We start from the raw sequence: 16,173 nt of genomic DNA on the forward strand, positions 1-16,173 counted from the left end.
TCTCCGTTTCCCACAAAGGGAAGGATGCCTAATTGACTTGTCAGATGAGAAATTACTAAAACTAATCTTGATGATAGATTACCATGTAAATTTTGGCATAGAACTGAGAAGAATTCAAAGAATTGAGCCCTATTGCTATCACAAACCTCTATTGTTCCTATTTACTTATTTAGGTGAAGAGTTTCTCAGGACTTGTTACCTACATATCCTACATTCATCATTAATGCTGAAGCCTGTTATATTTATCCCTGGATATCTGGGGAGAAAGACTTTACCCATTTCATTAAGAACCACAATCCCAATACAATTTTACATTTTATATCTAGTAATTATTCATCAATACTTGTAATGCATTTATGCTATTTTGAGAAATTGTGTAGAATTTTCTAACACTTAGAGCCTTATGGTCACAAAAACTTTAAAATTATTTCCCTTTATTGACATATTTTCATTGCATAGAAGTATGTGATTCATGAAATTTTTGAAGTATAAAGATATATTAGGAAGTGGAATGGAAATATAATTTCAAGAAGAAAAACAAACAAGAAAATTTCCTACAGGTAAAGAAGAACTTATTTATGTATACTTACAATGTATGATGGGGCATCAAATTGCTATATTATTTAGATTCTACTAGAGAGTTTTTAAATAGTGATTTGACAGCTTATTTTTAAATGTCATTATTGGAATTTATATGTATATTTACAACTCTTTTAGCATGATAAAGAATCTTAGGCATCAACTTAGAAATGTGGTGAGGAATTTATTGCCTCTTAAAATATTTTAGGAGTACTTGAGTGGAAATGACTGGAGACAATGAAAGGAGAAAATTATGTTAGACAACAAAATGAGCAAGGAAAGAACAGGCCCACTGTTGAGACTGATTGTGCAATGAAATATGATGACAAAGGACCTGTCTGCACACATTTGCTTTCGTGTCCTTTATCAAAGTGAAAGATCTAACAAAGAATGATTGAATGGACACTGGTAAAGGAGAAGAGAAGCTGGAGATGAAAAAAGAAATTATAACAGCGTACCCATCTCCCTTGGGAGCCAACAGACGGTAGTAAGAATAGTAAGGATTGAAATCAGCCAGGATTGACTCAGAATTCTAACCTGCCAGTCCTCATCTATGTGACTGTGGAGCAAGATGCTTCAGCCACCTTATCTGAATTATGGGTATAGGTTAAATTTCATAGGCTGTAAAGTGCTGCCCATAGAATCAAACACGGCAATACGTAAATAGTGGCTGTTATAGCTGTGGGCTTTAGAGCACCTTATCCTCCTTGAGCTTCACTTCCCTCCTGTCTATCACAGGAATAGTAACATCTTCCTCCTAGGATTACTACGAGGATTACACTGATAATAAAGCTGAGAGCACTTATAATATAAAGAAGGCATTCGATAAAATTAGTTCCTTCCCTACTTCTTCCTTCTCTAGCTTCCTATTGATTTAGACAATTCTATGGACCCCTGATGGGTCATGATGAAAAACAGTCTATTCCCAAATACTAATTCATAAAATTGTATATTACTTTTATTGTATCTACTGGCAAAGAGACTAAATCTGAAATGATTCTTTCTCTTGATGAGAAAGGAGACCAGGGTCTCATATTACAAATGACTCTATCCTTATAGATATGACCTTTCTGCCTTACTAGCAAATCTCATTAATGACAAAATTATTTTCATGAAACTGTAGAAAACAGATAGGTTGCTTATCTATGACCACACAATCAATCCTCTCATAAAAAGGACTCCCTCACAAAGAAAAAATTCTTCCCAAGTGTTTCCTTTTGTCTTATGAGTGAAAAGATAAAGCATTTATTAATTTGTGGGAATAAATGTTGTTGATCAATGTGATTCACTTATTTTAGACAGCACCAAATGTGTCCCTTCTCTGTAGTATTGTGTACAAAACAAAGCCCAGTTTAAGATGAGCTAGGGTGCCTGGAAAGGAGTTAAGGAACCAAGTTTCACGGAACAGGCAGAGAAGTTGTCTAAAACCACTTCCTCCATTTTAATCTGTGCGATAATGTCCATTCGGTTGTTTTCAGAAATAAGCTGCCAATTTGTTGCTCCCTGTTGAGGCTGTAGTGAACAGTCAAAATGCACAGGAAGGCCCTCCATCAGCCAGGATCCCCACAGGAAACAAATGGCACCCTCCGAAGGAGTGAAAGAAGTACTGTTGAAGCAGGATAGTAGGTACGTGGGTGTCCATTATCCTCGTCTCTATTTGTCTGTGTTTGACATTGTCTAGAGTGAAATATATAAAAACAAAGAGGAGAGTGTAAAAGAGAGACTGATGAAAGTTATTTGCAAAGTTGTGGGCAGGAGTTCAAGGGAAACTAGGGAGTGGCAACAATGGGAAATGCTACCAGCAGCAGGCTTGAAGGCACAAGGGAAAAGGACCAACTCCTGGCACCCAGGGAGCCCTGGAGGAGTAGGAAAAGGGTCACCTGTCAGGAATTGTGGCCTTCGGTGGAGTAATGCGGCCACTGGCCACCATGGCCCAAGACATACTGTGTGAAGCTCAGTGCGAACTGAAAAAAGCAAGAAAAAAAATGTTGCTAAAGTCCTACATTATAGGGGCGCCTGGGTGGCTTAGTCGGTTGGGTGTCTGCCTTCAGCTTGGGTCGTGATCCTGGGGTGCTGGGATCGAGTCCCACCTCGGGCTCCCTGCTCGGTGGGGAGCCTGCTTCTCCCTCTGCCTGCTGCTCCCCCTGCTTGTGCTCTCACACTCTCTCTCTCTGGCAAATAAATAAATAAAGATCTTAAAAAAAAAAAAAAGTCCTACATTATAAAGCTTTAGCTTTTCTTCCACAGTATCTCTTCCCTCTCTCTTGACTGGTCACGTTTTTAAATGTTTCAATTTAACACCATTCTAAATGAAGAAAAAATGAGAAGTTTAAATCATTATCATGAATCTTGTCATTTACAATGTACAATGATAGTTTGGTTTTGTCTTTTAAGTTTATTTATTTATTTATGTATTTAAGTAATCTCTACACCCAACATGGGGCTCGAACTCATGACCCAGAGATCAAGCGTCACATGCTCTTCCAACTGAGCCAGCCAGACGCCCCTACAATGTGCAATGTTAGTTTTAGATGCAATATGAGAGCATTTAACACATATGCAAAATCACCAAAATGATACGATATGTATTTTATAGTTCCTGCATACATATTTTTTTTCTTACTAGAACAGTATAAACACTGCACAAAACTAACTCAATTGTTTATTTCACTTCTTTATATACACACATTGTACCAATGCTCTTTGCCTTTGGCTTACTGATGTGTAAAGAGGAACTAAAAGGAAAAGCGGCTGTGGATTGCCCTATCTTTCCCTTTCTTTCTGTGGTATCACTTTTAGTGTAAGTGGTTGGCTAATACAGGGAAGTAACATGAGTAGGAAAGAATATGAAAGAGTTCTTTGGTTGTTCGTGTTTCTTAGAATGTCATTGCCTTTCTTCTGAATTTGAAGCAAATTTGGTTCAAATGGAAAGAGGCATTTTATTTATTTATTTATTTATTTATGTATTTATTTATTTTTAATTTTATTATGTTATGTTAGTCACCATACAATACATCATTGGTTTTTGATGTGGTGATCCACGATCCATTGTGGAAAGAGGCATTTTAGAGTTTAATCAGTCGTAGATGTGATATGCTTTACCTTGTTCTTGCTTTGAGTCTCACTGAACTCCCACAGATTCACAGGAATCCTATTATCATGGGGCACTGGAGATGCTACATGCAAATGGGGCAGCCGGAACTGGCCGACACATACAGTGTGTATCTCCTCTGTTTGTGTATCAGACTTCATTAACAAAACACACATTCAAAGATAAAATTAAGAATTTCCAAGTTGTGTCAGCAAAGCATTAAGTCAAGTGCGTGGCCCTGCCAAGCGTGGGGGTCTACTGACTACACAGGTCCCATACCCTGCTGCCAAGCTGGGACCAAAGAAGGGGCCACGGGCATCAGCCCTTTCCTCCTGTCATCCCACCTCCTGTGGGGGTCCCCATGGGTGGACCCTGACTAAATCGCAAGGGACCCAGGGATGCATCCGAAGAGGAGAGTCTTCTCAGCTACAGACTAGGGGAGAGAAGCGTGGAGAGGGGGTCTGGAGTGGCAAGCAGAATATCCAACACAGTCTGCCACCTCCCCCATCTCTTTCCAACAAATTCCGTTCTTTTTCAATTCAGCTAAGATAAGAAGGACCAGGCAGGCTCCAGGTGTGGCCTTATGCTGATGCAATTTTATGAGCCCTCTACACACATTAATTAATTAATTAAACAAATTTACAATTATAAATTGAGTACAAACTGGCTATTTATTTAGAATGAGAAAAGAAATCACAGTAAAACACCGGAGGTTGAAAGGTTCAAGTCCTTTTGTCTGAGGTCTCTAGGACATATACCAGAAATGCCTACACAGACATGTTTCCTCTACAGCCTGGCTTCCCTTTCCCACCTAGAACACTCTACAACGTCAAGCAACTCCCGCCACTCCCAGGGGCCTGGGGAAATGAAGAGCCTTGAAGATTAAACTTCATTAGCTTTATGATAAATTTTTCTGTAGGCCCCAAAACCTGGAACATAGAATTAAGTGACTATGGCACAGCAAGCATTTCTTAGTGGGCAAAAATTGTGGGCCCTTGAGCCATGATGGGACTCCTTTCCCTACCACACATGTCAAAGGAAGTTAGCCCGGAATTTGGGCTCTTCTGACCTAGTGCTTTTTCACTATAGTCAGGAAATTCCATTAAATTTCAGATACACCATGTAGGAAACTGAGGAGGTAGTGGATAGTCAAGGCCACTCCTTTGCATCCTTCATTTCTTATCTATCCCTTGCATTGTTTGTTGGCTAAATTGGAATAAGCCAAAGGGAAAACAACCTTAGGACTCATTGTTCTTTGTCACCTTCAAATCCTGACCAGACTTTGTGGCCTAATCAATAGGTTCCTCTGTAGGCATAAAATATTCCTGGGCTTTCCTCATAATAGCTGAGGCAACACGGGGACCCACTTAGATTCAGAAAAAAGAAGGAACAGTTCAGCTAGATAAAAGGGCTGTCCTGGATTGGGTCTGGGGGTCTGAGCAGGAGCCCATGGGAGGACAGAAAAGTGTGGATGAAGACAAAAGAAAGGAATTACAGATATATTTAGGAAAATGGAAAGATGCTGGGGCACCTGGGTGGCTCAGTTTGTTAAGCAACTGCCTTCGGCTCGGGTCATGATCCTGGAGTCCCGGGATCGAGTCCCGCATCGGGCTCCCTGCTCAGCGGGGAGTCTGCTTCTCCCTCTGACCCTCTCCCCTCTCATGCGCGCTCTCTCTCACTCTCTCTCAAATAAATAAATAAAGAAATTCTTAAAAAAAAAAAGGGAAATGGAAAGATGTTAAAGAAAGATTTCAGGGGCGCCTGGGTGGCTCAGTTGGTTAAGCGACTGCCTTCGGCTCAGGTCATGATCCTGGAGCCCCGGGATCGAGTCCCGCATAGGGCTCCCTGCTCAGCAGGGAGTCTGCTTCTCTCTCTGACCCTCCCCCCTCTCATGTGCTCTCTCTCAAATAAATAAATAAAATCTTTAAAAAAAAAAAAAAAAGAAAGATTTCAAACTTTGCTAAGGCCCCGGTGTTGGTGAACTCACTATTTGCTTTCGACAAGTATGGGGGAAGCGGCTGATATCTGAATTGAGAACATGTGCCTAACATGAAAGCATTTGATCTAAAGAAGGTAGTACGTAAGTGCCTAAGTTCAAATCTTGACCTTAGTTCATAAAAGCTATGAGACTTTGGTCAAGAAACTCATTCTCTCTGCCTCAGTCTTCTCATCTGTAAGATGAATGTATATTATGTTTAATTACATTATGTCATGTCACATCAAATTCTGTTATGTTATATGGAGCTCACCTCATAGCATTATGTGAGAATTAGATAATTTAATACTTATAAACACCACTTATAATAGTTCTTAGTACATGTGAGATAATAGAAAATATATATATTGGTCTCTGCCTGCAGTTCCTGGCACAGAACTCCTAGAACCCTTGCAATTTCCTAAGTGACAAGGGCATTAGGAGCATCTTTGGTTCTAATATTTGGTCTTTGACCACAGTGCCTGACATAGAGCTCCCACATCCCTTAAAATGTCCTGGGTGATGGCAGTGTCTTTTGTTCTAATGAGGTGACTCTTAGCGGGTGCCTGGAGAGGGGCTGGTCACCGGCAGACCAAGCCACAATTAGAAGCTTGGAATTCTCAGCCCACCTTCCGGTCTCTAGAGAAGGGAGAGGTCTAAAGATGATGTTAATGATGGATCATGCCAACGTGATGTAGCCTCCACAAAAATCTGTAAAAGACTTCAGGCTGGTGAACACACAGAGGTGCTGGGAGAAGACATGGAAGCCCCATGTCCTTTCCCACATACCTTTCCCTCCATGTCTCTTCCACCTAGATGCTCCTCTGTATCATTTATCATAGCCTTTAACAAACTGGTAAACATAAGCAAGTGTCTTCCTGAGTTCTGTAAGCTGTTCTAGCAAATAAATGAATCCAAGGGGGAGGAGGTCATGGGAATCTATGGAATTTGATGCTACCTCCAGGTAGATAGTGTCAGAATTGAGTTAACTTGTAGGACACCCAGCTGGTGTCCCAGATCTGCCTGGTGGGGGAAAAACCCCACACATCTGGTGTCAGAAGTGCTGTGAGTGAGGTAACAATAGTGTGAGAGTAAAAGAGATACACAGGAGGAGGAATATAGGTTTTTTTCCTACACCCTACACAATTAGTGCTGGATAAAAGTGAGAAATTATTATTATGAAATGGTTCCAAATGTAGCACTTACACACATTTGGGCAATGTTTAAAGCTGTAAAATTTTTGCAACAGATGAAGAATCTGATCCATGTGCTTTTACTATGTATAATTTTATAAAAATTATCATTTTGAATGAATGGATATTTTTATGTTTAATATCTAGCCAAAGATAAGTTTTGTGAATTTTCATTAACTAAACATAGTCCTTTCTTTAAAAAAGAAAAAAAAAAGCACAATCATTTCTGAATTTTTCTTACCAAAAAGCAGAGGTATACTTTACCTCTTCATACGTTGTAGGTAATCTTTTCTGGTTCACCATTCCCAAACACTGAGGAAATATTTTGTTTTCTTTTTTTAACTTTAGTCAATTTATATACTGACATATGGAGATTGGATGGAATACCAGATCCCAATGAGCAAAGAGCTCAGTGGGGTTTTTTCCTCATAAAGGTAACTTTAGGTTAGAATCAAGTTTGAGTAAAATAGTTTAGAAAATGTTAGGGAGGCTTGCTTATCAGCCTTGTTTGATTCTAGAGGTGAAGTTGAAATAAAATAGAGTCAGACTTTCTGGATTCCTATACACCTCTGAGCAAACACATCACATAATCTCCCTGATTTCATGTCTTTATCCACTGAAGAATAATGGGGCAAGTGTTGCCTAGCTTCACTCCCCAGGTTCTTGTGAGGATTAAAAAAAAAAAAATTGTTTAAAAAAAACTGAAAATGGACAGCTGCACACAAAAGAATGAAACTGGACCACTTTCTTACACCATACACAAAAATAAATTCAAAAGGGATTAAAGGCTTAAATTTAAGACCCAAAACCATAAAACACCTAAAAGAAAATATAGGCAGTAATCTCCTGGACATCAGCCTTAGCAACATTTTTTCCAGATTTGTCTCCTCAGGCAAAAGAAACAAAAGCAAAAATAAACTATAGGGACAGCATCAAACTAAAAAGCTTTTGCACAGCAAAGGAAACCCTCAGGAAAACAAAAAGGCAACCTACTAAATGGGGGAAGATATTTGCAAATGACATAGCTATAAGGGGTTAATATCCAAGATATATAAACAACTCCTACAGCTCAACACCAAAAAAAAAAAAACAAAAAAAAACCCCACCTAATTAAAAAATGCTCAGGGGCACCAGGGTGGCTCAGTCAGTTAAGCATCTGCCTTCAGCTCAGGTGATGATCTCAGGGTACTGGGATCGAGCCCCATATTGGGCTCCCTGTTCAGTGAGTAGCCTGCTTCTCCCTCTTCCTCTGCCCCTCCGCTCCACTCATGCTCACACTCTCTCTCTCAAATAAATAAATAAATAAATAATCTTTAAAAAAATGTTCAGAGGACCTTAATAGGCATTTCTTTTTTAAAAAATATTTTATTTATTTATTTGAGACAGGGAGAGAGAACGAGTGGGGGGGGCAGAGGGACAAGCAGACTCCCCACTGAGCAGGGAGCCTGATGCAGGGCTCCATCCCAGGATCCTGAGATCATGACCCGAGCCAAAGTCAGACAACCGACTGAGCCACCCAGGGCCCCGTTAATAGGCATTTCTCCAAAGAAGACATACTGATAGTCAACAGACATAAAAAGATGCTCAGCATCTTTTATGCAAATCAGAACCACAATGATATCACTTCATACCAGTCAGAATGGCTAGTATCAAAAAGACAAAAAATGACAAGTGTTGGGGAAGATGTGAAGAAGAGGGAATCCCTTTGAACTGTTGGTGGGAATGTAAATTGGTTCAGTACTATGGAAACAGTATGGAGATTCCTCAAAAAATTAAAAATAGAAATACCATATGACCTGCTAATTCTACTGCTGGGTATTTATCCAAAGAAAAAGAAAACACTAATTTGAAAAGATATATGCACTCCATGTTTATTGCAGCATTATTTGCAAGAGCCAAGGTACAAAAGCAACCTAAGTGCCCAATGATAGATGAGTGGAATAATAAGATATGATATACATATATACAATGGAATATTACTCAGCCAGAAAAAAGAATGAGATCTTGCCATTTGCAACAGCATGGATAGACCTAGAGGGTATCATGCTAAGTAAAAGAAGTCAGACAAAGAAATGTCAGATATATGATTTCACTTATATGTGGAATCTAAAAAATAAAACAAACAAACATAGAAACAGACCCATAAATACAGAGAACCAACTCGTATTGCCAGAGTGGGGTGAGTGGAGAGATGGGCAAAATAGGTGAAGGGTATTAAGAGGTATGAACATCAAGTCGTAAAATAAAGAAGTCATGGAGATGAAAAGTATAGTATCAGGAATATAGTCAATGATATTGTAATAACAATAATACAGGGTAACTACACTTAACATGGTGAGCATTGTGTAATGTATAGAATTATCAAATCCCTATGGTGTACACCTGAAACTAATACAACATTGTATGTCAACTGTACTATAATTAAAAAACAAAAACAAAAATGGGGGTGTGCCTGGGTGGCTCAGTCGGTTAAGCATCTGACTCTTGGTTTTGGCTCAGGTCATGATCTCAGGGTCATGAGATCGAGCCCCATGTTGGGCTCTGCACTCAGCTTGGAGTCTGCTTGGGATTCTCTCCCTCTCCCTTGGTCCTTTCTCTCTCTCTCTCTCTCAAATAAATAAATAAATCTTAAAAAAAAAAAGTTGACATAGAGTTGCTATATGACCCAGTCATTCTAATCCTAGTTATATGCCCAAGAGAAAGGCAAACATATCTCCACACAAAAACTTGTGTTCATGGCAGCAGCATTTATAAAAGTGAAAACAACCCAAGTGTCTACTTACCAACTTATAGAAGGATAAACAAAATGTGGTATGTCCATACAACGGAATATTGCTCAGCAATAAAAAGAAATAAAATACTGATACACGCTACAACAGGACGAATCTTGAAAATGTTATGCTAAGTGAAAGAAGCCAATCACAAAAGATCACATACAGTATGAGTCCTTTTCTGTGAAATGTCCAGAACAGACAAATTTACAGAGGTAGAAAGTAAATTATTGGTTGTCTTGTGGGGAGGGGGGAATGGGGAGCAACTGCTAACAAGTAGCTTTTTTGAGGGGTGATGAAAATGTTCTGGAATTAAATGGTGCTACTGATCGCACAATCTGAATATACTACGACCCATTGAACTGTACACTATAAATGTATGCATTATGTGGTATGTAAGAATTGTATCTCAATAAAGCTATTTAAGAAAAAAATACTATTAAGTTGTTGCAAAATGTTGAAACAAATGTTGAAAACAGATGGTAGAAGGTAGTCTTTGCTAATGTGATATAAGAAAACCTCAAAGAAAGGACCAGTCTGTTCCTTTCAACCTTCTTCATGAATTATGGCTAGCATTTACCAATATCTTGAATTTATAATGACTCCTTTAACCCTTTTCTAGGTCTTGAGTATATTACTTGAGGTTATTTCTCCCTCTCTCCCTTAGGGATTCACTGTTCTATGCTTGTGCACGTTGCAAATGTCCTACTTTCTCACAGAGTTTATGGAATCTATGTGCATTTTGTTGTGCAACGTCATGCTGTAGTATAGAACAATAAAGAGTTTAATGCCATCTTCACATTTTTACTTTCACCTTGCATTCTTTTTTTAATAGACATGGTAAATAATGTTGGTATTATGCACTCATGCTGGACAGTCACCACATGATTGATTTTGCCAGAAGAAGAGCATTTACCACATGGCTGTGGTTCTTGTTATTCAACTCTCTCTCCGCAAAAATTACATCTCCCTGGTAACTGGGTTGTTTTAGCCATTGTTTTGACTTTTAACAGCCTTGGAGGTGGAATCTTGTCAAATGTTTTAAGTTATAGCACTTGTGACTTCATTCAGCAAACAAAATTCAGTACCTATCATTGTCTAGGCATCATTTATTTATAACAAACAATAAAGAACTCCATAAGATTCAAGTGAATTCTTGGAAGGCACCTTGTTCCACTGCTTCTCATCTTCAGCTTTGTACTTCTCAGCTTCCTGGAGCATGTGCTCAATGTCTTCCTTGCTCAAGTGGCTCTTGTCTGTAGTGATGTAACCTTGTTCTCTTTTCCTGTACTCTTATCTACAGCAGAGACATGGAAGATGCATTAGCATCATCAAAAGCGACTTCAATCTAAGGAATGCCATGGGGGGGGGGGGGCAAAAGGTACGCCTGTTAGTTCAAACTTGCTTGAATCTTACGCATTCAACATGAAAGCAACTGCTGAAGATGAAATCTTCAGGGCAAAATCAATGATGAGGATAAACAGAAGATTCTTGACAAGTATAATGAAATCATCAGCTGGCTTGATAAGAACCAGACTGCAGAGAAGGAAGAACTTGAAAGTCAGCAGAAAGAGCTGGAGAAAGTCTGCAACCCCATCATTACCAAGCTGTACCACAGTGCAGGGGGAATGCCTGGGGGCTTCCCTGGTAGTGGAACTCCTCTATCTGGTGGTGCCTCCACTGGGCCCACCATTGAAGAGGTTGATTAAGCCAACCTGAAAATAGGTCTAGCATTGTTCTACACAAAATATTCGAAGGACCCAGGTTTGTGCAAATTTCATGGTAGTTTTAAAGTCAAGCTGCTATAGTAAATACACTGGGCATTCTTGATACTCAGGTATGGAATATATGCACAGGGAAAGGAAATAACATTGCACTTTATAAGCACTGTATTGTTAAGTGGAAAATGCAGTGTCTTAAATAAAACTGTTTAAAATTGGCACCAAAAAAAAAAAAAAAGAATTCCAGTTGATTAAGCAAATTGATTTCTCTCTTACAGATACTGGTAAGAGCACTTCAAACGTGAAAGGGGGGCATGGAGGGGCTCGTCAGTTGAGCAGCGGATTCTTGATTTTGGCTCACGTCATGATCTCAGGGTCCTGGGATCAAGCCCTGCATCAGGCTCCCTGCTCAGCAGGGAGTCTGCTCAAGGATGCTCTCTCTCTCCCTCTCCCTCTGCCCCTCCCCCTGCTCACACTTACACACTCTCTCTCTCAAATAAATAAATAAATCTTAAAAGAAAACACCAACTGTGAATGCGATTAATTCAGGACTGTTTCTCCTGACAGATAATCCAGTCTGTCTGCTGTTGAATGACAGGCAAAAAAGAAATTGGGTAAGAAGAAAGTTATTTGAAGGGCACCTGGGTGGCTCAGTCGTTAAGCGTCTGCCTTCGGCTCAGGTCATGATCCCAGGGTCCTGGGATCGAGCCCCACATCAGGCTCCCTGCTACATGGGGAGCCTGCTTCTCCCTCTCCCACTTCCCCCGCTTGTGTTCCCTCTCTCACTGTGTCTCTCTCTGTCAAATAAATAAATAAAATCTTTAAAAAAAAAAAAATACCAAAGTAGGGAAAATATTGACAGCATATGGCAAACTATTGGTATCCTCAATAAAGGGGTTTACTGTATCATTTCCCTAGTGATGATATAACTACAAACTAAAATAACATAATTTTTTCAATCAAAAATATTTTTTCAAAAGAGAATTTAAACACTGTAATACCCAGCACTGCTGAGGATGTAAAGAAAGAGGCACTCTTACACACTGTCAGTTGAAATTTAAAGTGTTAACATTCCTCAAGGTCAATTTGGCCAGATGTATCAAAAACCTTTAAAGTAGCATAATTTTTGATCCAGAAATTCCAATTTAAGGAATTTATTCCAAAGAAATTTTCTTAGGAACATTTAAAGATATATGTATAGGATTGTTCATTATCTTATTGGTATTTAAAAAGGCAGAAAACAAGAAACAATCTAAATATTGTTTAAAAGAAAGAAGGTTAGTTAATTAAGTTACCAAACAGCCATATGATCAATTACAATGCTGCTGTTAAAAATTGTATGGTGATTAACATAACATAACAAGGGGCGCCTGGGTGGCTCAGTCGTTAAGCGTCTGCCTTCGGCTCAGGTCATGATCCCGGGGTCCTGGGATCGAGCCCCGCATTGGGCTCCCTGCTCAGTGGGAAGCCTGCTTCTCCCTCTCCCACTCCCCCTGCTTGTGTTCCCTCTCTCACTGTATCTCTCACTGTCAAATAAATAAAATCTTTAAAAAAAAAAAAACATAACATAACAAAATAAAATTTGAAAAAATTATACTGAGAGCCATCAATGAACAATGGAATTTAAAATTAAAAACACAGTGCCATTTATGGTAGTTTCCCAAAAATGAAATACTTAGATATAAATCTAACAAAATATGTAAAAGATTTGTATGAGGAAAACTACAAAACTCTTGATGAATGAAATCAGAGAACTAAATAAATGAAGAGATATTCTGTGTTCATGGATAGGAAGACTCAATATTGCCAAGATGTCAGGTCTTCCCAATTTGATCTATAGATTAGATGCAATCCCAATCAAAATCCCAACAAGTTATTTTGTGGATATCAACAAACTGATTCCAAAGTTTATATGCAGGGGGAAAAGACCCGGAATAGCCAACACAATATTGAAGGAGAAGACAAAGTTGGAGGACTAACATTACCCAACTTCAAGTCTTACTATAAAGCTGTAGCAATTAACACAGTGTGATATTGGCAAAAGAACAGACAAATAGATCAGTGGAACAGAATAGAGAACTTGGAAATAAACCCGTGTAAAGGTGATTAAACTAATCTTTGACAAAGGTGCAAAGGCAACACAATGGAGCAAAGATAGTCTTTTTGACAAATGGTACTTGAAACAACTACACATCCAAATGCAAAATAATGAATCTAGACACACTTGACACTCTTCACAAAAATTAATGCAAAATGGATCATAGACCTAAATGTTAAATGCAAAATTATAAAACTCCTAGAAGATAACACAGGAGAAAACCTAGATGATGTTGGGTGTGGTGATGACTTTTTAGATACAACACCAAAGGAACAATCCATGAAAGAAATAATTCATAAGCTGGATTCCACTAACATTAAAAACTTCTGCTGAACAATGATGTTCTCATGAACATGGTCATCTATGAACAATGATGTTAAGAGAATGAGCCACAGACTGGGCGAAAATATTTACAAAAGACACATCTGATAAAGGACTGCTATTCAAAATATACAAAGAACTCTTAAAACACTAGGAAAACAAACAACCCAATTTTTAAAAAATGGGCCAAAGAATTTAACAGATACCTCACCAAAGAAGATATACAGATGACAAGTAAGAATATGAAAAGATGCTTCACATATGTCATCAGGAAAATGCAAATTAAAACAACAATGAAATATCACTATATATCTATTAGAATGGCCAAAATTAACAACACCAAATGCTGACAAAGATGTGGAGCAATAGGAACTCTCATTCATTCCTGGGGGAAATGCAAAATGGTGCAGCCCCTTTAGAAGAACAGTTTGGCATTTTCTTACAAAACTAAACCTCTTCTGCCTATACTATCCAGCAATCATACTTTTTGGTATTTACCTAAAGGAATTGAAAACATATGCCCACACAAAAACCTGCACATGGGTGCTTATGGCAACTTTATTCATAATTGCCCAAACTTAGAAGCAGTCAAGATGTCCTTCAGTAGGTAAATGGATAAATAAACTGTGGTACATCCAGACAATAAAATATTACTCAGTGCTAAAATAAAGTGAGCTACCAAGCCATCAAAAGATGGTGGAGGAACCTTAAATGCATATTACCATGTTAAAGAAGCCAATCTGAAAAGGCTACATACTGTGTAATTTCAACTATATGACATTCTGGAAAAGGCAAAACTATAGATACGGTAAGAAGATCAGGGGTTGCCAGGGGTTGGGCTGCAGGGAGAGATGAATAGGTGGAGCACAGAAGACTTTTAGGGCAGTGAAGATATTCTGTATTATACTCTAATGATGGATACATGTCATTATACACTTGTCCAGACCCATAGAATGCACAACATCGTGTGAACCCTAAGATAAACTATTGATTTTAGGTGATTATGAGCTGTCAATGTATATCCATCAATTGTAACAAATGTACCACACTGGTAGGAGGATGTTGATAACAGGGCTGTGCATGTGTGGGGGCAAGGAGGTTATAGGAAAGCCCCTCTCAATTTTGCTGTGAACCTAAAATTATTCTAAAAAATTAAGTCTTTAAAAAAATTACACTAAGGGAAAATATTTGGTGACTTGAAAAAATGTTCACAGTTCTTGACTAAGTGAAAAAAAGAACTGGTTAGACAGTTAAATGTTAACCCAACATTATAAAAATCTGGTGTTATGCATAGCAAAGAGAGAAAAGATAGTAAAATAAACATATATAATTCATCTGCAGGTGAGAGAATGTGGGATAAGTTCTGTGTAGGTGCTACAAAATTCAATCACATCTCCGTTATATAGAAATATTACTTTATTACTTTAGACTGAGCTCCACTTGCTGTGAGATCCCATTTCCAGTGACAGTGAAAACACTTAATCTTGTCAATTATAGGGAGCTTAATTACTTTCAGCATAAAACTGAGTGCCTTTTGGTAAACATCCAGTCAGAGTTGGCTATTTTATCATTACAAAGTGTGAACTCTTGCCCTCATTTCTCAAGATTTCTTCCATTCCCTCTCTTCTCAGGATCTCTGGGGGATGGGACAGTTTTCAGAATGTAATGGCACTGGGGGGCAGGATGCTGGTTCCCACGGACCACAGGTGTAGGGGTGTCTTGTCCCACCCTTACTGCAAGTGCTCTTTGAGTGCCTGGACAGTGTGACTTTCGGTCTCCTCTCTGGGCAAAAACTGTTAAGGACCTGTGATTGTCTTTCTCTTCCCCAATCCCTGACCCTCCTTCCCTACCCCATCACTCTATCATGCCCTTGATTTGCCTCCCTTCAGCCCTCTTGGGGAGGATGTCCTTCTGCCACCTAGCCCCCAGTTCTAGGTAATCCCCTTACAGTGACTTCTGGCAGACCACTGGCTTTAATCCTTAGCATCCCCAAGCCTTGGGATATGGAAATTTGTATCTTCTCTCTGCCTCTTGTAGGCTTTGAAGAACTTGGGGGAGATGTATCTTCTTCTGCCTCACTTTTTGCCTAAAAATGAAACACTGACAGTTTATGCTATCTCAGCTGCCCCATGCTGTCTTTGGGCTCTCTGAATGGCATTGTCTTCCCAGATATTCAGATGGAAGGAAGACAAGCCTCTGCTGTTGATGGATGCCAAAAATTTCTAGAAGTTTCTATTCTCACAGTTTTTAAGGAGGAGGAGAGGTGGAAAGTAAACTACAAAAACACTCAGTCTCTCTATTCTCTCCCCTCTTCTCATTTTCCTTCCCTTTCCTCCCTTTCCTTTCCTTCTCACTATGGGTAGAAGGTGGCTGTGGATCATCCAGGCGGATACAAAAGTCTGAAGTTTTGGGAAACAGTCAGGG

The 16,173-nt window shown here is 39.1% G+C and overlaps 1 long non-coding RNA gene across 1 annotated transcript; it reads right to left on the bottom strand.

The window, feature by feature from the left end:
• Positions 1-302: 302 nt before the first annotated feature.
• LOC145716575 (uncharacterized) lies at positions 303-11,061 on the bottom strand. Its single transcript, XR_014139364.1, has 2 exons — positions 10,777-11,061; positions 303-2,256 (listed from the first exon to the last, which is right to left on the bottom strand). It is a non-coding gene; the product is annotated as an uncharacterized LOC145716575 (long non-coding RNA).
• Between the last annotated feature and the right edge of the window lie 5,112 nt (positions 11,062-16,173).

This window comes from Leptonychotes weddellii, chromosome 12 (assembly GCF_054177405.1).
Source record: "Leptonychotes weddellii isolate Sample4059 chromosome 12, ASM5417740v2, whole genome shotgun sequence".
Lineage (NCBI taxonomy): Eukaryota > Metazoa > Chordata > Mammalia > Carnivora > Phocidae > Leptonychotes > Leptonychotes weddellii.